We start from the raw sequence: 20,680 nt of genomic DNA, 5'->3' as shown, positions 1-20,680 counted from the left end.
ACTTGGAAAGGGAGGGACTGCAGCACCAGCAACTTGGACAGGAGGACGTTCAGCTTCTGCACCGTCGGGTGCGTGCTCGCAAACTGTTGTCCCTTGGAAACGGATTCCAAGAAAGACTGCTGACGGAATCCGTGAAGAGGAGTAGCAGGAGAAGGAGCATCTGAACGAGCGGAAGATGCCAACGAGCGACAACTCCCCTCAGCAGAGGTGTTGGAGCCTTGACTGGCTGATAGAGGGCGATTGACGTCGGGTGACGGAGCAAGTAACGGAGCGGGTGATGGAGCGGGGGCTGGGGCAGGCAGAACCGCCGTATCTTTATCACGGTTTTCCCAGGCCACCGAATGGCGACGCTGCATATGCTGACTCAACGCTGTAGTCCCAACATTGGCCCCCTGGCCACGCTTGACTTTCTGGCCACATAGTCGACATACGGCTACGTTTACTTCCTCGGGCAGCTTGACGAAAAATTGCCACACCGCCGAGTAGGAAACTTTGCCCCCGCTACTCCTCACTGGCTGACTGCTACTTCCTCCGTGCACACCGGCACCACTACTGGCCGTGGTGGTAGGCTGCAGTGGAGCTGGCCGTTTGGCTCCACTGACACTGCTGCGACCCTGCTGCCTCCTGGGCAACCCACCGACTGTTTTGCTCTCTGGCAAGCTGGCACCCTCTTCTCCTGATGATGCGGAAGCAATAGCCTGATGACGACGAGGCTGCCAAGTGCGATCAGCCTCATCATCATCAATTAGGGTCTCCGCGTCACTACTAGCCCCCTCGGCTGCGTGTGGGTCAGGAGACAGACCTGTCTCTAGACCGGCTACCGAGCCACTCTCCTCGCCAGTACTTCTTCGCCTGGCTGCTGAAGAGGCGGATGTCTCCCCCCGTTCCAGACCGCCCTCTGTTAGCTCTTCCTCACTGTACAGTGGGGCTGAGCCCACAGCATGCGATACTTCGCTTGGTGAGGGAACACCAAAGGACAGGGGCAGGTCGAGGACACGTGATTTCAGTGGGCTTGCTCCCGGGCCATGCCAACTAACGGTTGTGTCTGATGTACCCACCGACCGTTGTCTGTAGGTGTCAGAGGTGACCTGGGAAGAGGAAGACGACCGAGTCAACCAATCGATGACGGCAGGGTTGTCGGTAGAGACACGACCGCTGGATGACACCGGGAGCACTGGCCTCTGGCTGCGACTAGTGCTGCCTCGACCCCTTCCTCTGCTGCCACGTCTGCTCGCTCCTGAAACATTGCCTCCTCTGCCACTCCTCTGCGTGTTGTCTGACATACTCTTTAATTCAATAAGCACCCCAAAAATAAAACCGGATTTAACTCTTTGAACGTACAATAGTGGTTGTGAAGCAGAAAGTCAGTTTATTGTACACAATCGGTCAATTGCAGCTTGCCGTTGGCTGGAAACTGTATGTTTGTGTCACTGGAATGCACTAATCACCCAAAAAATATTACCGCCAGCCGGCGTGTAAATGGATTTAACTCTTTGAACGTACAATAGTGGTTGTGAAGCAGAAAGTCAGTTTATTTAGCACAATCGGTCAATTGCAGCTTGCCGTTGGCTGGAAACTGTACGTTTATGTCACTGGAATGCACTAATCACCCAAAAAATATTACCGCCACCCGGCGTGTAAATGGATCTAACTCTTTGAACGTACAATAGTGGTTGTGAAGCAGAAAGTCAGTTTATTTAGCACAATCGGTCAATTGCAGCTTGCCGTTGGCTGGAAACTGTACGTTTATGTCACTGGAATGCACTAATCACCCAAAAAATATTACCGCCACCCGGCGTGTAAATGGATCTAACTCTTTGAACGTACAATAGTGGTTGTGAAGCAGAAAGTCAGTTTATTGTACACAATCGGTCAATTGCAGCTTGCCGTTGGCTGGAAACTGTATGTTTGTGTCACTGGAATGCACTAATCACCCAAAAAATATTACCGCCAGCCGGCGTGTAAATGGATTTACCTCTTTGAACATACAATAGTGGTTGTGAAGCAGAAAGTCAGTTTATTTTGCACAATCGGCAAACTGCAGCACCAACTGTGCACGACAGCCACCAAAAAAAAAAATGGTGTATGTCACTTTAAATTTTCGATTCTTTGATAGTTATGGCCCTAAGTAACGATTCTGTGTCCCTGAGTAACGATTCTGTGTCCCCGAGTAACGATTCTGTGTCCCCGAGTAACGATTCTGTGTCCCCGAGTAACGATTCTGTGTCCCCGAGTAACGATTCTGTGTCCCTGAGTAACGACTCTGTGTCCCCGAGTAACGACTCTGTGTCCCTGAGTAACGATTCTGTGTCCCTGAGTAACGATTCTGTGTCCCTGAGTAACGATTCTGTGTCCCTGAGTAACAATTCTGTGGCCCTAAAGTCTCTGTGGCCCTAACTCTGTCCCTTAATACACACAGGTCTGTCTCTCTTGAATGACCGGAGGCTAATGGAGAATTCTAAGATGGCCGCGATTTATAGCTCCACCATTACACAGTGCTGGCTGGCTGCTGATTGGCTAATGCGTTCACATGTCATGATTCATGACTCATGAATGCATTATGGGTCAGCGCGCCTTGTCTGCGCGCCTTCCCAGAGATCCCCGCCCCATCTTCTCTGTCCATTTTCTCCTGTCGCCACACATGTCGCCGCCATTTTTGGGAAAATTCGATTCCTGCATCCGAAGTTTGCTAATCTTCGGATTCGTCGCGAATCGAATTTTTCCAAATCTTCGGAACGAATTCCACTTCGTCATGTTCGATTCGCTCATCTCTACTTGTAACCTTAGTGGATAATTGTATATTGTGACAGTTCGAGAAGTTTGTTTGTTCATCACACTCTCCAAGGTTTTGGGTGAACCTTCAGCCAGTTAGGTTTCTGTCTCATCATTGTTCTTTTGGTTAGGTGTGATGACTCACTGTTTGGAGTCCACATAGTAGTGTTTGATTTTATAATTATTTTCTTGCAGGTGAAATCTCCTAGTTTCCACAGACAATGGCAATTGTTTAGAAAACATACTTTTGCCAGGTCTTAGAGTAACCAACATCAGATCCCACCATTATCTTTCTCGGGGACTTTGTTTGATCACCTGTAGGCATTTCAATAGTATATTGTGTCTGGAACAAGTCTCTTCCACTCATTGTGTGTGTGATTCACTAGAAGGTCACTTGAATTCTAACCAAGAAAGGTTAACCCCTCAGACAGCTGGGTTTCTTAATTTTGGAAATCATATTTTTAATGAATAGTCCCCCAAAAGTCACTACAACTATGTTTGAAAACTCAATAAAAAGATTGAAACAGAAATGTTATCTATGAACTGTTATTTGAATTTCACATTTTTGGACACTTTCTTTATTTGATAATTAGTGCAACACTGCGTTTGTTTTTATTTTATTACACTGCTGGTGAATTTTATTTACTCTTTTTACATGGTTGTGTAAAAAACTTTTTTTTTTGCTAGAAAACTACTAAAACCCCCCGAACATTATATTTTTAAGCAGAAGCCCTAGATCAGCAATGGGCAAACTACTACTATATGGGGGATGAATTACTATATGGTGGATGAATTACTATGGGGGTTGAATTACTATGGGGGATGAATTACTATGGGGGATGCATTACTATATGGGGGACGAATTACTATATGGGGGACGAATTACTATGGGGGACGAATTACTATGGGGGACGAATTACTATGGGGGATGAATTATTATATGGGGGATGAATTACTATGCTTACTATGGGGGAATATTACTATACTTACTATGGATGACACATACACATCATTCATCTACTCTTGGTCCGGCCCCCGGGTCCAATATATGAACCCATTGCTGCCCTCAAGTCAAAAAGTTTGCCCACCCCTTCCCTAGATAATAAAATGATAGGTGTTGTATATTTTTGTCACACGGTATTTGTGCTGTGTTTTTCAAACAAAAATAGTTTGGAAAAAATACACTTTCATTTTAATGCACAAAAACACTAAACTTGCAACGCTTTAAAATTGCATAGGCTCCAGGGGGCATGGCAACTGCCATATAGTATGGCCACAAGCTGAAGGAGCCCCACTTGGCAAGCAGGGAATTTGACATTCAGGGTACATTTACAGACTCCTCTTTCTACCTGCTGGTGCCTTCAGTACCCGCTCCGCTCAGCGGTATGCCCTGATGTCGCAAAGATTTGCCTCCGCACCTGAAAATGACTGATTTCTTTCCGGCCACTCAGAAAAGGCTGTGCCTATGAATGGCACATGTGGTTTCTCCGTGTCGGACAGTAGTGCATGAACTCGTGAAAGATAAACCACCCTTGGGACTGGTCTACACTCACCAGAACAAAAGTATTAATTCGCATGGGTAACACACATCACACATCTGGGGGTGCAGCGGTATGCTGGCAGCCATGGGTTAGTCATCCAGCTCCAGCTATCCATCCATCTATCAGGGTAGGTGCCCAAATGATCCTGGGGAGGAAGTGGCTCAGCCACAGGAGCCAGAAAGGTGCTTTATAGTGTAGTACACTGTCACAAGGGTGGATGACCTTTCACGAGTTCATGCACTACTGTTCGTGGTTATATTTATCTTGTGTAATACCATTTTAGTAGTCTATATAATTTTACCAGCGCTCGCTTTATCATTTTTAAACAATGTAACTATTCTACATTGTAGCTCAAACTGTGTCTCCCACAGTGGTTTAGTGGTTAGAGCTCAGAACTTACAGCACTTGGGTCATGGGTTCTAATCCCAGTCATGGCTGCATCCCAGTTTGCATGCTTTCCCTGTATGGATGTGTTTCTGCCAACACTCAAAAGACATGCTGTTAGGTTCATTGGACTAGACAATGACTAGAAAGTGGATGAATGTTACCTGCGTCCTGTTCTTCTGCCAATTAGGAAATGTGCAAGCTTCATGCTGTGTATATTTCATTGTAACTTTTTTCTCTTCTTTTAAATCTGTCTCCTTATACAACTTGACCCCCTCCCCCACCCCATCATCACCTGTCCCATATGCAAATCTATGGATCACTGCCCCACTCTTTTTAACTATTTACTGATCAAGTGAATGTGTCTCATTTTCTATCAGCTACAGCTCAGATCTCACATTATTATACGATTGCTGATTGTATATCACCACTAGTCTGATTGAATTCACAATCCCTGGTTGGTCCCGTTCCCTTACCTCTAATAATCTTTAGGGCCAGTTCACACTACATGTGTTTCAGTTGCTTTTTCGGCATCACAAACGCACAGAAAGAAGGTTATATGGTTGTCAATGTCATAGTTCACATCAGCGCTTGCATTTTCAGTGCATTTCAGGTGCTGTAAACAAAGTTGACCACGCTGTATTGTTTCTGCACAGAACTGTACTGGAACACATTGAAACGTCCTTGAATGTACTAAAACTAACTGGAAGGGATACAAAAATGCAATGCAACGTGTCCAAAACGCATCTGAAATGTACTGGAACACACTAAACATGCATGCCAAAAGGGCATGCAAAAACGCATCAGGAACACATCTAGACTGTTTCTGTAGTCTGAACTGGCCCTTAGGACTTGTTCACACCATTGGTGGTGCAGAAACGCATTCAAGAACACACATTTTCCAGCACAGCAAAGAAATGCAATGCCCTTTGCAGATGTGCGCGGTTAGGTGCAACACACTTTTAAAATAATATGCCTGCAGTATTTTTGCATGTTCCCACACATTAGGCAGCCCATTGAAATTAACGAGCTGAGGAAAAACATAAAAGTAAAAAATGCCCCATTCACACAGGTCCTCTGGCCTGTACAGCGTGAATGAGTGGGTTGTTTATGTGGCTAGAGCCACCTGTTACACTATGGGGACACAGCAGCTGTATGGACACAGGTTTTAATCTGACAGGTGTGAAGGCGTGGGGAAGTGGCCCTGAATGCTCACTGTCTGTGTTCAGGGCTGTACACCTGCACCCATATGCTTGTCAAATTATGACCTGCAGCAATTCCATAGTGTAACATAGGTTTCCTGCAAATGGCGATAGCCACAAAAACAAACCACTGATTCCCACTTTACAGGCCAGCACCCATGAGCCCCAAAACCTCAATTACACCTCAATTACACACACAGCTTTATTTATGAACGCAGTACAGTTTTATCATTTAGATTTCACAGGAATATGGTTGGGATTATGTCCATTAATAATGTTTTTAGTGTATTTTTACCATAAATATAATTTGGATATTTTCTCTGGCGGTGGGTGGCTTTCAGGTATGCTGCACGGGGCCCCATGATATCTAACAATGACCCTGGGTGTATGCTTGTGTCTGTGCCACCTGTAAAGTTAGGAAGATCCTTGAACCTCTGCTATGTACCTCAATGGATCTAGGAATTGGACATGTTTTCAACTGAAAATACAACAATTATTAGTAATGTTTCCCCAGCAAATGAGGATCAGCTCCTCGGTGGAGAACAGCGATCTTGCCATGTCCAGATGTGGTCTGGAATTCCACAAAAGAACAATTCACAAAACTAGAAAATAGACTTGCAAATTACCACTAAACTCTCCTAACTACACTCCCATCCACTCACATATATGTATATGACATTGGCGAATATATATTTGCCAGCAAAGGCCCAAAGTCAACATAAATTGGGGGCCCAATTTATTACTGTTAAGAGGATTGTAGAAAAAGAATAGCTAGCTGCACATTGAACACGACCTATTCATTGGTACATAACATGGTCTTGTGGTGCAATAGGGGGCTTTTGGTTTGTTATTTTGGACATACTTGCACATGTGCACTCTAACAAGGAAGATTTGGGCATATTATATAGCTAGCAAAAATAAGTGTTAGGGGTGCTAGTACATTTCAGATACTTATATAGCGCTGTCAATTTACGCAGCGCTTTACATATAGATGTGGTAAATTCACATCAGTCCCTAACCCTCAAGGGGCGTACTAAGAGCCCTAACTTACATTCATACATTTTCTAGGGCCAATTTTGACAGGATCCAATTAACCTACCAGCATGTCTTTAGAGTGTGGGAGGAAACCAGAGTACCCGGAGGAAACACAGGCACAGGGAGAAAATGCAAACTCCAGGCAGGAGGTGCCTTGGCTGGGATTCGAACGACCCTAGTACTGCCAGGTGGAAGTGCTAACCATTTAGCCACTGTGCAACATTCAACTAGAACATTACATAATCCCCCCAAAAAATACATAGTACAAATGTTTATTGATCAAATACACATTCCACATTTATTTGGACAGCAACAAAAAGCTACATTCAATATCTTGGTGTGAAAAAAAAAAAAAAGCAGGATTGATGTTGCTAAAATAGAACGGTCCTGCTTATAAGAGCTTACAATCTAAAAGATTATACTTCTAATGAACTGTGCTTTCACAGGTTACAGCAGGAAACAAACGGTTAATATGAATCACTTGGGCTTATTCACAAAACAAGCTGCAGATCGAAAAATCAATATAAAAATACATGCGTGCCAAAATAAAAACACCTCCCCAAATCCCCCACATATACATTTCTCACCATGTTTGTCTGAAAACTGCATTTCATTCTAAATAAAGCAAACTTGGAAGAGCAGAGCAATGGACATGTGTTAGGATTACAATGCAAAGATAACACACAACACACAAACACACCTTAGAAGGAAGAACATGCAAAACATTTACAGCCCACATCCAAGCACAGCGTGAGTGAGGCCTGGGGCAATTCACTACAATATCTCTTCCTCCCCAAACCACCACAGACAAGGACATGCAGAAATAATGTGGCCTGTACAAGGGAAAAATCAGCCGCTACTGCATCTCTTTATATAAGGTAGGTCACACCCACCACTGTCATTCATTTGGTCAGAGAAAGTGTTTGCACCTGATTAATTCTCCTCCCATTTGCGTTAACCCTTGGTATACAGGCCCCACAAATCAGAGTCAGAAAGAAAGCCACAGTGAAGTGTACCTGTGCAGCATACAACAGAACATTGAACAGGGATGTGAAAGGGAACCCTATTGGCAATATTTCTTGGCCCTATGGGCACAATTCACTCCAGATTATCGCGGAAGTTAAGGCAGTCACATGACCACATCTCACATGCAATACTGAAAATGTCAATTCACGTTTGCTAGTATGCGGCATTTTCCATAAATTGGAAAAACACTCAGGAAATCAAACATAAAAAGGCCTTACACTGCGGTCAAATTATTATTATTATTATTATACAGTATTTATAAAGCGCCAATGGTTCGCTCAGCGCTGTACATTACAAAAGGGGACAGAACATGTGACAGAACAATACCAATACAATGCAAAACATGTGGGGATCGAGTGCCCTGCTTTTTCGAGCTTATAATCTCTGAGGGGGGGGATAGTGGTACAGGAGGAGATAGCTGTGGTGGATGGAGTGGTAGGAGGAGTGGAGGAGGTCGGCAGGTTAGCAGGGGGTGGGGTAGGCTTCCCTGAAGAAGGTTTTCAGGGTGCGCCTAAAGGAGAGGAGAGTAGGTGATAATCTGATGGGTTGGGGCAGGGAGTTCCAGAGGATGGGTGACACCCTGGAGAAGTCCTGGAGGCGGGCATGGGAGGAGGAGACCAGGGAAGTATAGAGACGGAGGTCTTGTTAGGAGCAGAGTGTGCATGCTGGGTGGTACTTGGATATTAGGTCAGTGATGTAGTACGGGGCAGTATGGTGGACAGCTTTGTACATCAGTGTTAGGATTTTGAATTTGATCCATTGCGCAATCGGAAGCCAGTGGAGGGATTGGCAGAGGGGGGTGGCAGAGATGGAGCGGTTGGAAAGGTGAATGAGTCTGGCAGCCGTATTCAGGATTGACTGAAGCGGGGATAGCCAGTGGCGAGGCAGGCCAGTGAGCAGGGAGTTGCAGTAGTCGAGTCGTGATATAATGAGGGAGTGGATGAGCTGTTTAGTGGTTTCTGGGGTTAGGAACGTGCGTATTTTGGCGACGTTGCGGAGGTGGAGTCTGCACGAGTTTGTTAAAGATTGGACTTGGGGCTGGAAGGATAGGTTGGAGTCCAGAATGACACCAAGTACTCTGGCCTGCGGGGCAGGTTTGATGGTGGCATTGTTGGATGTGACGGAGAAGTCAATGGGGGGGGGGGTGTCCGGACTGGGGGGAAGACAAGAAACTCGGTTTTGGAGAGGTTCAGTTAAAGGAAGTGGAGCGACATCCAATCTGATATGTCGCTCAGTAGGTGTGTGATTTGGGCGGATACCGAGGGGGTGAGGTGGGGGGTTGAGAGATAGATTTGTGTGTCGTCCGCATAAAGGTGGTAGTTGAAGCCATGAGAGTGTATGAGTTGGCCAAGGGAGGAGGTGTAGATGGAGAAGAGAAAGGGCCTGAGGACAGAGCCTTGAGGGACCCCAACAGAGAGGGGGAGTGAGGGGGAGGTGGTAGCATTATAGGTAACGCTGAATCAAAGCTGATTTAGAAATTTTGTGATGTACAGTGAAGATGCTGATTTCCTTACGATTTGAAAGACATCTGACACAGATATCTATGCAAATCATCACAAAAGTAGTACATGTACTACTTTAGAAATCAGTGTTGGAAATGCACCCATGCGACTGCTCTAATAGCAGACAATAGGGTGCGACTTGGCATATGATTTGCAAGTCGCATGCCATGCAAATCGCATGCCAAGTCGCATCCAGGGTGCACGTTTTCAGGTGCGATTTGGGAATTTAAATTGTACCTGATATCTGATCTAATGAATGTGGATGTGAGTGTCTTAACGTAAGCGATTTGCTGCAGCACAATTTCAAAAGTAGTTCTCGTCTAACTTTTTCAGCATTTTGTAGCGATTTCACATATAGACTACAATAGAAATCGCAATGCAAAACACAATTGAAAACGCAATAACTCATTGGTAAATCTACAGAAAACACAGTGAAATTGCCAACAAAAAGCACAATTTTAAATCACATCTAGTGTGAACCAAGCAACAATTCAACAAAGGAAATAAATCTTTGAAGGCATGCGGTATCTGCATGCTCAGATAAGGGTCTGTTATGGATTTGGGGGGGGGGGGACTCCATGCCATTATTTATTTATTTATATATATTTTTTTAATCCTTTTCTTTCTCTCGCTAACTCTTCTCATGGTTTGACAAACTTTCCCAAAAGGAGGTGGAGTGCAAACCAGCATTATCCAATCAATCATTAGTCCAGGCCCTTATCTTATCCCATCTTTTGACATTCACATAAGGTGCTACTTTAAAGGTTTTTGAACAGACAAGGCCTCTAAATAATATTCTAGGGATCATTTAAACAGAAAGCAAAGATGCTGCCACCAGCACATGTATGTTAGGGTAGTCACACGGAGATCATGCAAATTCATTGCTGTGGTTGGGATTCAAACGAACAACCCTAGCGTTGTGAGGCAGTAGTGCTAACCACTAATCCACGGAGCTGTTGAACACTAATCCTGCCTTTATTTCTGTGGTGTGAATCAACCCTAAGTCCCTGGGCAAGGTCAGTGTAACTAGCCAGATATCTCAAATGTGACACAAATGTTGTGCTATGTTGCCAATTCAGATGTATGTTGGTTCTATGTATCCCAATACAAAGGATTGCAATACTAATACAGGCGTACCTGAGTTTACCAAGCCTCGGTTAACGTCATTTTCGGTTTACGAATGAAAATCCATTGAAAATAATGCCTCGGTTTACACAATTGTTAATATTTTTTTTCGCAATACAAAGTGTATGTCAGCACTGATTTTCAAATGCAAATGCCAGCCTTTTTTTTTTCTTCACTATAGTTCACAAGCTTAGAAGTCACTTTCCCCGAAGTTACAGAAAACTTTGTATCATTTAATAAACTCAAAGTAAACATTGTTTCCTTTAGGTATATAAATTCCAAGAAAACTTTCTCTTTTAGCTGGGGGAAGTGACAGGTGAATTTCTGAGCTATAGTGAAGAAAAAAAAAATGAAAATTACATTTAAAAACCAGCACCATAATAAATAAAAAAAATGGCATGGGGTCCCCCATCCCATCCACACCAAGCCCTTCGGGTCTGGTATGGATATTAAGGGGTAACTCCACGCCTAAATTAAATAAAAAACAGCTTGGGGTTCGCCCCAAAATCCATACCAGACCCTTATCCGAGCATGCAGCCCGGCAGGTCAGGAAAAGGGGGGGACGAGCGAGCGCCCCACCCTCCTGAACCATACCAGGCCACATGCTTTTAACATGGGGGGGTGCTTTGGGGCAGGGGGGGGCTCCACCCCAAAGCACCTTGTCTCCATGGTAATGGGGACAAGGGCCTCTTCCATTAGTAGGATAATTGGTCGGCCGTTTTTCCCGATTTTGGCACATTTTGTTTATCAGTAAAGTTGGAAATTTTTTTTTCCAACTTTACTGATAGAAAAATTATGTGCCAAAATCCTGAAAAACGGCCGACCAATTAACCCACTAACGGCCCGAAAATCATTTGATTTTTTTTTTGGTCAGAATAATTGGCCGATTTTAGACCCATCTATGGCCTGCTTTAGATGGGTCTAAAATCGGCCGGAAAAAAAATCGGCTGATTTTCGGGCCGTTAGTGGGTTAATTGGTCAGCCATTTTTTGGGATTTTGCCACTTTTTTTAATCGGTAAATTTTGATAAAAATCGGCCGATTTTGCAAATCGGCCGATTTTGCAGATCGGCCGGTTTTAGCGGCAATGATCGGCAATTTGGCTGATCTTTTTACAGATAAAAAATCTGCGCATGAGCCATGACCTGCAAGAAAAAGAAGAAAATGAAAAAGAAGAATAAAAAAAAGAATAAGAAAAAAAAAAATGCAGGCCATAGATGGGGCTAAAACTGGCCTTTTTAAAAAAAAAACCAACAAATCGGTTGTTCAATGGGCCGACGTTGCCACCAATAGTAAAAAGAATTGTCCGATTTTCGCCCTGTCTACGGCCGGCAAATATAATAGCGAAGTAATTACTTCTGTCCCTGCAGAGAGCTGCGCTGTTATATTTGTCATTAAAAAGTATAAAGGTTGCAACATTGTATCTATGATCACATGCTTGATGTACCCGGCTGGCCCCGCCCCTTACCTATTTAAGAGCATTCAGCAAGCGACTCACCGCATAAGGCTAGTAAGCCTCGTCGAGTGCGGAACGGGTTTTTGTTTTCTTTCTTTTTTCCGGTCGCCGACGCGTGACACCGTGATTGACGTTAGATCTACTTTGGGGGACATTGTTTTAATAAAGGACTTGTCAAAGACCCTGTACTGTGTTTTTTTTACACAACACTTTGTTTTTTTGTGAATGAGTAGCGGGACCATGTACCGCAGACTCATTCACGTAGGGGGGGGGGGCGGGATCTGAGGGCCCCCTTGTTAAAGGGGGCTTCCAGATTCTGATAAGCCCCCCGCTGACCCTCAAAACCACGGGCCAGGGTTGTGGGGAAGAGGCCCTTGTCCCCATCAACATGGGGACAAGGTGCTTTGGGGGGGAGCCCCCCTGCCCCAAAGCACCCCCCCATGTTGAGGGCATGTGGCCCAGTATGGTTCAAGAGGGGGGGCGCTCGCTCGTCCCCCCCCCCCCCTTTCCTGACCTGCCGGGCTGCATGCTCGGATAAGGGTCTGGTATGGATATTGGGGGGTACTCCACGCTGTTTTTTTTTTTTTAATTTTCGGCGTGGAGTTCTCCCTTAATAATAAATCATTACAGAAATAATTATAAAGGATAAGAAACAAAAATAGAATCACTTGAACTAAGGAAATCAAATTAGAATACATAAAGATATTCCTAGTGCTGTTTGTTAAACACAGTAGACGCGACCGAGTGTTGGCTGTCAGAGGAATCCACACTGAGATTTACTATTGAGCAGTGGCTAAAAAGCAAACGCCCACAGAGGACGTCTAAAATGTGTTCTGCACATGCGCATTTGTATCAGCCAAATAAACTGCCCGAGTGTCTAGTTTTTCACTGTGTCGTTTTGCTTAAAAAAAAAAACTTTTTAACACATTTTAATTTTTTCTTTTAAATGGCAGATATTGTTTAAAGTGAAGTCCTGATATTTGGCAAAGCAAATTTCAAAGTGAACATGTTTCTGCAGTGATTTTTCATGGTGTTAGATATACCTTTTACCAAGTCTGCTTTGTGAGTCTGATTCCTGGTGTGTGTCTGGTTAGTAAATTCGATTGGGCGTCTACTTGTTGACGCTGCTCAATAGTAAATCTCTTAGCGGGGTAAAAGTAGACGGTCGTTCATAAAAATTAGACGTTCGCCCACGGAAATGCACCCAGGCACAATAGTAAATCAGGGTCTTTATATGCACAGAGATACTTTATTTAAGCACAAAGGACACTTCATTGAAACCTGTTTAATTTTTATTTGAGGATATGAGCATTGTAGAGAATATGCTTGTTTATTGCACATGCTTAAACAAAACAAAAAAGCGCTGTATAAAAGAGAGTAGATTTATAATTTTGCAATGTGATATACAGTGGGGCAAAAAAGTATTTAGTCAGCCACCAATTGTGCAAGTTCTCCCACTTAAAAAGATGAGAGAGGCCTGTAATTGGCATTAGAGGTAGACCTCAACTATGAGAGACAAAATGAGAAAAAAAATCCAGACAATCATATTGGCTGATTTGGAAAGAATTTATTTGCAAATTATGGTGGAAAATAAGTATTTGGTCAATCTCAAAAGTTCATCTCAATACTTTGTTATATATCCTTTGTTGGCAATGACAAAGGTCAAACGTTTCCTGTAAGTCTTCACAAGGTTGGCACACACTGTTGCTGGTATGTTGGCCCATTCCTCCATGCAGATCTCCTCTAGAGCAGTGATGTTTTGGGGCTGTCACTGGGCAACACGGACTTTCAACTTCCTCCAAAGGTTTTCTATGGGGTTGAGATCTGGAGACTGGCTAGGCCACTCCAGGACCTTGAAATGCTACTTACGAAGCCACTCCTTCGTTGCCCAGGCGGTATGTTTGGGATCATTGTCATGTTGGAAGACCCAGCCACGTTTCATGTTCCATACCCTTGCTGATGGAAGGGGGTTTGCACTCAAAATCTCACGATACATGGCACCATTCATGCTGTCCTGTACATGGATCAGTCGTCCTTGTCCCTTTGCGGAGAAACAGCCCCAAAGCATGATGTTGCCACCCCCATGCTTCACAGTAGGTATGGTGTTCTTTGGATGCAACTCAGCATTCTCTCTCCTCCAAACACGACGAGTTGTGTTTCTACCAAACAGTTCTATTTTGGTTTCATCTGACCATATGACATTCTCCCAATCCTCTTCTGGATCATCCAAATGCTCTCTAGCAAACTTCAGACGGGCTCGGACATGTACTAGCTTAAGCAGGGGGACACGTCTGGCACTGCAGGATCTGAGTCCCTGGCGGCGTAGTGTGTTATTGATGGTAGCCTTTGTTACGTTGGTCCCAGCTCTCTGCAGGTCATTGACTAGGTCTCCCCGTGTGGTCCTGGGATTTTTGCTCACCGCTCTTGTGATCATTTTGACCCCACGGGGTGAGATCTTGCGTGGAGCCCCAGATCGAGGGAGATTATCAGTGGTCTTATATGTCTTCCATTTTCTAATTATTGCTCCCACAGTTGATTTGTTCACACCAAGCTGCTTGCCTATTGCATATTCAGTCTTCCCAGCCTGGTGCAGGTCTACAATTTTGTTTCTGGTGTCCTTGGACAGCTCTTTGGTCTTCACCATAGTGGAGTTTGGAGTGTGACTGTTTGAGGTTGTGGACAGGTGTCTTTTATACTGATAACAAGTTCAAACAGGTGGCATTGATACAGGTAATGAGTGCAGGACAGAGAAGCCTCTTAAAGAAGAAGGTACAGGTCTGTGAGAGCCAGAAATCTTGCTTGTTTGTAGGTGACCAAATACTTATTTTCCACCATAATTTGCAAATAAATTCTTTCCAAATCAGCCAATGTGATTGTCTGGATTTTTTTTCTCATTTTGTCTCTCATAGTTGAGGTCTACCTATGATGCCAATTACAGGCCTCTCTCATCTTTTTAAGTGGGAGAACTTGCACAATTGGTGGCTGACTAAATACTTTTTTGCCCCACTGTAAGTGCTAAACCTTATACCTTGGTATCAGCGTATGTGCCTTATACAGTTGCAAGAAAAAGTATGTGAACCCATTGGGATTACGTGGAGTTTTACATGAATTGGGCATAAAATGTGCTCTGAACGTCATCTAAGTCACAACAATAGAAGAACACAGTCTGCTGAACATAATACTACACAAACATTAGATGTTGCTATGGTTTAATTGCACATAACATGTAAACATTCACAGTGCATAGAGGAAAAAGTATTTGAACCTTTGGACTTAATAACTGGTTGACCCTCCTTTGGCAGCAATAACCTCAACCAAACATTTCCTGTAGTTGCAGATCAGACCTGCACAACGATCTGGAGTAATTTTGGACCACTCCTCTTCACAAAAGTGTTTCAGTGTAGCAATATTCTTAGGATGTCCGGTGTGAATCGCTCTCTTAAGGTCATGCCACAGCATTTCAATCGGGTTTAGGTCAGGACTCTGACTGGGCCACTCCAGAAGGCGTATTCTGTGCTGTTGCAGCCATTGTTTTGTTGAATTACTTGTATGCTTTGGGTCATTGTCCTGTTGCATCACCCATCCTCTGCGGAGCTTCAGTTGGCGGACAGATGGTCGTACGTTTTCCTGCAAAATGTCTTGATAAACTCTGGAATTCATTTTCCCATCAATGACAACAATCCGTCCAGGCCCTGAGGCAGCAAAGCAGCCCCAAACCATGATGCTCCCTCCGCCATGTTTTACAGTGGGGATGAGGTTTTGATGTTGGTGTGCTGTGCCTTTTTTTCTCCACACATAGTGTTGTGTGTTCTTCCCAAACAACTCAATGTTGGTTTCATCTGTCCACAGTATATTTTGCCAGTAGTGCTGTGGAACATCCAGGTGCTCTTTTGCAAAAATTCAAACGTGCTGCAATATTCTTTTTGGACAGCAATGGCTTCCTCCCTGGTGTCCTCCCATGTACTCCATTCTTGTTTAATGTTTTCCTTATTGTAGATGTGTCAACAAAAATGTTAGCATGTGCCAGAGATTTCTGTAGGTCTTTAGCTGACACTCTGGGATTCTTCTTTACCTCATGCAGCATTCTGCGCTGTGCTCTTGCAGTCATTTTGACAGGACGACCATGCCTAGGGAGAGTAGCAACAGTGCTAAACTTTCTCCATTTGTAGACAGTCTGTCTTACCGTGGACACATGAACATCAAGGCTTTTGGAGATACTTTTGTAACCCTTTCCAGCTTCATGCAAGTCAACAATTCTTGATTGTAGGTCTTCTGAGAGCTCTTTTCTGCGAGGCATGGTTCACATCAGACAGTGCTTCTTGAAACCAGTAAACCCAAAACAGGTGTGTGTTTTTTAAGGTCAGGCCATCTGTCAGCAACACATCCAATATCATCACACTGATCGGAGTCAAGGTTGGCTCACTCCTGGCTCCTGCACTGTGAATGTTTACATGTTATGTGCAATTAAACCATGGCAAAATCTAATGTATGTGTAGTATTATGTTCAGCAGACTGTGTTCTTCTATTGTTGTGACTTAGATGACGTTCAGAGCACATTTTATGCCCAATTCATGCAAAACTCCACGTAATCCCAAGGGGTTCACATAATTTTTCTTGCAACTGTACACACCAATTGCGATTTACCTGTAAACTTTTCTAGAAAATCTCAAAGATGGAATATGGAAGTCTTATTATATGTGGTGATTTTAATGTGGCACCACAACTTGCTCTAGACTCCACTTCCTTGGCTAGAGGGGGACCTTCCCTGGGTGATTTTTTTGCATAGGGAAATGTTGTATAATGTTTGGCGCTGTCAACACGCGAAGGATTTTACGTTTCACTCAGCTAGACACAACAGCTATCCTCTCATTGACCTATTTATTGTGGATAAATGGGTATTACAGCAGGTGTCTTCCTATATGATTTCACATGGTCATACCATGCTGTTATCTCTTTTACTCTGGAGGAAAAAGACTCCCACTCCCTCATATCCATTTAGCGTTGTAAAAACTCTATTATTCTCCAACAGCTTATAAATGTATTTCGGGATAATGATCTTCCAAATACTAAGTCCTTTACATTTTGAAATGCTCGTAAGGCTTTTATGAGAGGCTTTCAAGTACAAATGAACTCTAAAGCTAAAAAACAATATAACACAGTACTCACCAATCTGATCTCTAAAATCCATACATTTGATAATATTGCCAACTTCTTATATACTTTATGCACTGAAATAAGGGTGTTATTAGGGGAACGTTATGAGAGACTTCTCAAATCCCTTCGATTGAATTTTTATGCCCACCATAATAAAGCTGGCAAGTTCCTAGCGAATCAAAACACAGCTAGAACTCGAATTCTATACATATACCATCCAAGAAACTTTGAAACCCTCAAGCCATAGCAGACACTTTCGCGGAATACTATATTTCACTGTACAAATTAAAAGAGGCTTCCTCTACGCCTCAACCATCAGATGTGTCCATTCAATCCTTCTTGATACAACTACACCTCCCCACTCTATCATCTGAGCACATAGAAATGCTTAACTCCACATTCACGACACTTGAAATTGAAAAAATTATACATTCTCCTCCATCTGGTAAATCACTGAGACTACACAGATTTACTAATGAATATTACAAACTCTCTAAACAGACTCTTTACTACTTAATGCCACTATTCAAAGACGTGCTATCTGGTGGATTGTTTCCTGAAGAAATGCTGAGAGGCTACATGGTTAAACTCCCCAAACCCGGTTAAGAACCCAATTTACCAGTAAATTTTCCATCAATATCCTTATTAAATGCGGATATAAAAATCTATGCCAAGCTTCTGGCAAATCATCTGATGGAGATTATTCCCACCTTAATAAAGCCAGACCAAATGGTTTTTACAAAGAATAGGTGTGCAGAAGATGCTACTAGGTGTATTATTAATATCCTTCACTATGCAGAGACAAATCGAACGCCTTCTCTGTTTCTCTCTATTTATGCAGAGATGTTTGATAGAGTTAATTGGCAATACATGTGAACGGTACTAAAAAGTCCAATCTTATTTGCCATTCTGGCGCTTTATATGAAACCATCTGCCCAAGTATATACCTCAGGCTTACTATCTAAACTGTTCGGGATCTCATATGGTACATGCCAAGGCTGCCCACTGTCCCTGTCAATATTTAATTTAATGATAGAACCTCTGGCAGAGGCTATTCAAAGCAATCCTCCTATATCTGGATTCCACATGAATACCACAAATCATGTCATAAATGTATTTGCAGGTAACGTTACCCTTTTAATAACCAACCTATTCATCTCACTCCCTGCTGCCCATCAGGTCTTAGTACAATTTAGTATCCTTTCATACTACAAGGTCAACTTTATAAAATCCTTATTTTTAGGAGTGCATAAATCAATTCACCAACATTTAACAAACCAACTACCTTACTCCTGGACTGATCAAAGTATCCATTTTCTCAGTATAGTTCTGACACCCTCAATATCTTTATTGGAGGCTAACTATAACCCCTTACTGAGGATATCAGAATAGAACTTTAACACGTATCCCCTTTTGAAACATTCTGGGAGGGTAGAATAGCCACATTCAAAATGATGATTCTTTTCAAATACTCTGTTGCTTCCTCTTAAATCCGGAATACTATGATTCCTATCAAAAATACTCCACCGCTACATTTGGCAATGCAAAAAATCGAGATGTTTTATGTACATCTTATCCGCCATAGGAAAGTGTGAGGGGTAGGTTTGGTAGACCTTCAAGATTATTATACTGCCACCCATTTAGCTAGGCACAACTCCACTCCGAGACTCTATGGATAGCAATAGGAAAATACTTAACGATCTCCCAATCTATTCCTACTGCTTATGGGGGGGATATGTGGAATCCATTGAATCTGACTTTATTACCTCCAACTCTACAGGCAACTCTGATAGCTTGGAGAACACTTCTATGCAATGCCTCCCTAACCAACCCAAAACATACTCTTGGGGTCCCATTAGAAACTCTGGAACTTCATGTCCCTTATTTGAAACTTGGACATTGGTTGGATCTTGGGATCCAGTTGGTGAATTACCTCTTTTTAAGATACATTAAAAAATATATTTGAGCTTAGAACAGAATATGGGCTCTCTAAGGTTGATAACTCTAAGTACGTCCGCATAGTCAAATTTTTATTTAAACACCGTCTTCATACACTTTCCATTGATATACTTGCTTGGACATATGTTACTTCTGCCTCCTCAAATATAAAAGGAATCTCTTTAGTTTATAACCTCCTCCAATAAAAAAAATGGTATTTATAAAATCCCCTCCGCTACTCAAATGGGAATCAGACCTTCAGCAATCCTTTACTCCTCACTGGCTTTTTGCTTTCAAATATATGTACAAAGTTTCCCATTGCATGAATCATTGTGTCAGGGCTCCGGGTATGACCAGAGGTGTGTGGACCGACACAGGGAAACACACACTTCAGGTATAGCGTGTAAAACAATATAATTTATTAAGGCAACAGAGACATAAACACAGTGCAACAAACCAAACCCAAAACTAACACAAATACGTACAACAAGGCGCAACAAACCCAAACCTTAACTGATATATATATATAAATATGGAGCACAACGTAATCAGGCCGGGTCGGTAGCTAATGGGCAGACAAGGTACAAGGAGTAGGCAGAAGATTTGGTCAGGAGTAGCCAAGGTCAGTGCAGGCAGAGTTCAAGCAGAGTCAGGATCAGGCAGGAAGCAGACAGGATGCAGGTCCAGGAGCTCATGGGAACAATATACCAAGGCCCTGACTGCAGGCCTTGCCATTCCTTAAATACACCTCCTGCAATCAGCCTCAGGTGATGGCTTGATTGCAGGAGTGAGCTTCTGGCTGCCGAGAGCACCCGCTGGCCAGCCCTGATACTGCAGCCCACAAGGCAGGTGAGTCCCACCACCATTGGTGAGTCCATTCCTGACACATTGGGAACTGCTCCAAAACTTAATCATTAGATGGTATCTCACTCCCTATCAATTTTCCAAATTTTTACCCAGCTGGAGAGGTTGCGATCAGATAGGTAACCTATATCATATCTTCTGGACCTGCAAGAATCTCACCAGCTTTTGGAAAGAGATATTCAAGCTAATATGTGACACAACTGGGGTTTTGTTATTGCCCAATCCTGCTTTGGCAATCTTAAATTTACAAATCAAAGAAAGCCCTCCACAGTTCCAAACAATTATTGCTCATGCTCTTCTAGCTGTGAGAACAACGATAGCAAGGCAATGGAAAAATTCCAAGCTCCAAATAAATCGAAGGTTATAGCCTTAATGAAATTGAACTATGCATACAAGCGCTCTTTAGCCATCAGAAATGGTAAATGTGCACTCATTGGTAAATTATGGAAACTGTGGTCAGACTGGTGTAGAAAATGATTCACCGAACTATTGGTTATGATGCATTACCATATATATTAATGTTTAGAGAAACCATTTAATGACATGTGTTGGCAATATTGTTAATTAGGAATATCCCTGATTGGAAGATAAATATATTTAACTTCTAGATATGTATGTGAATTTGAAATTTTGAAACCAATAAAAATTTGTTCATAAGAAAATTGCATACGCCCGTGGAACG

At 43.1% G+C, this 20,680-nt stretch overlaps 1 protein-coding gene across 1 annotated transcript in view; it reads left to right on the top strand.

Moving 5' to 3' along the window:
* The window catches only part of IPPK (inositol-pentakisphosphate 2-kinase), an 837,585-nt gene that overhangs the window by 449,175 nt on the left and 367,730 nt on the right, over positions 1–20,680 (top strand). The window lies entirely within an intron of this gene.

The sequence above is a fragment of the Staurois parvus genome, unplaced genomic scaffold, assembly GCF_062004578.1.
Source record: "Staurois parvus isolate SC_StPar_1 unplaced genomic scaffold, SC_StPar_1.0 ptg001039l, whole genome shotgun sequence".
In the NCBI taxonomy this organism is placed as follows: domain Eukaryota; kingdom Metazoa; phylum Chordata; class Amphibia; order Anura; family Ranidae; genus Staurois; species Staurois parvus.
This window is presented reverse-complemented; position numbering and strand designations above follow the sequence as displayed.